The sequence below is a fragment of the Gekko japonicus genome, unplaced genomic scaffold, assembly GCF_001447785.1.
Source record: "Gekko japonicus isolate JY-2015 unplaced genomic scaffold, Gekko_japonicus_V1.1 scaffold421, whole genome shotgun sequence".
NCBI lineage: Eukaryota > Metazoa > Chordata > Lepidosauria > Squamata > Gekkonidae > Gekko > Gekko japonicus.
This window is the reverse complement of record NW_015164195.1, coordinates 57,474-59,015: the sequence shown is the minus strand read 5'-3', so window position 1 is coordinate 59,015 and position 1,542 is coordinate 57,474.

The window sequence follows — 1,542 nt, the reverse complement described above, 5'->3', positions numbered from 1 at the left end:
CAGGGGGGGGGGGGGACACGGTGAAGCAAATAAATATGTCAGAATAGGAGACTGACGTGACCATATAAACTGAGCTTTTCATTCTTGTTTGCTCTTTGCATCTGTTAAAACGTCTTCATTATGTTGTATACTAATCTGCTGTTCGCCCTCTTGATTTGTTTCCAAGTGGGTGCTCTCTACAGGCTCAGATACGATGCCCTCTGGGTAGGTTGTCACCCAGTGTTCGCAACCCCCAGGAAACAGGGGACAGAGTTGAGATGAATGGTGCTGCCACAGTGTCACCTCTGATTTGAACAGGGATGCCAGACTCCCTGGTAGGGGCAGGGCTCCCCCACTTTCAGGCCCCAACTCTCTCCTGCTGGGTAGCTGGCTGGAAGAATGCCAGAAATTAATGAGATTTGCCTACATGACCAAGAAGGGATGTAGGCACATCAGGGACGTCGGGGACAACACTGTGGTTTTTGGGCAAATCTCTATGGTAGAAGGCGAAAGATTTATGCAATCTGAAGAGAAACCAGAGTATAAGAAGCTAATTCTGCCATAGAGTTTTGCCCAAAAACCAGAGCATCACCCCCCTGACATCTCTGATGTGCCTACATAGCTTCCGGGTCGCATCAGCACGTCGTATATATTTTTGGCATTCCTTCCCGCTTCCAGTAAGTTCACCCCCACATCCCCTACCAGCAGGTCCAAGGGACCTGACAACCCTAGATGTGAATGAGCATGTAAAACCACAGAGTTTTGACTCTGGCAAGGCTGTGGACATAGTGTATCTAGATTTCAGTAAAGCATTTGACAAACTTTCTCATTATATCCTTGAGGATAAGGTGGTTAAGTGTGGGCTGGATGGTGCAACCGTTGGATGGATTCATGGTTGGTTCAAAAATTGTACCCAACAAGTGCTCATAAATGGCTCTGCGTCTACGTGGAGGGAAGTCTCGAGTGGAGTGCCGCAGGGCTCGGTCCTGGGCCCGGTGTTGTTCAATGTTCTTATAAATTACCTGGAAGAAGACATAGAGGGGATGCTTATCCGATTTGCAGATGATACGAAGCTGGGTGGGATTGATAATTCTGAAGAAGACAGAATCAGGATTCAAAATGGTCATGTACAAGATGGAGCAGATCTATTCTCTCTTGCTCCGGAGTGCAAGACTAGATCTAATGGGTGAAAATTACAAGGGGGTCGGTTACTGGCTAAATATCAGGAGAGACTTCCTAGCTGTAAGAGTGCTTGAGCAGTGGAACAGACTGCCTCGGGAGGTGGTGGGTGCTCCTTCGCTGGACGTTTTCAAGCGGAGGCTGGACGGCCATCTTTCGAGTATGTTGTAGGGCTATCTTTCGGCTATGCTCCTGCAGAGTGCAGGGGGTTGGACTAGATGACCTGCAAGCTCCCTTCCAACGCTAACATTCTATGATTCTATGAGTTTCGAGTGAATCCTAGAGCTTCACAACAACATGGTGATGTCACTTCCAGGTTCACACCGGAAGTGGCATTGTGCTATTAGCGTGATACCAGTCCTCCCCCCTTGCCCCTGCTGCTCC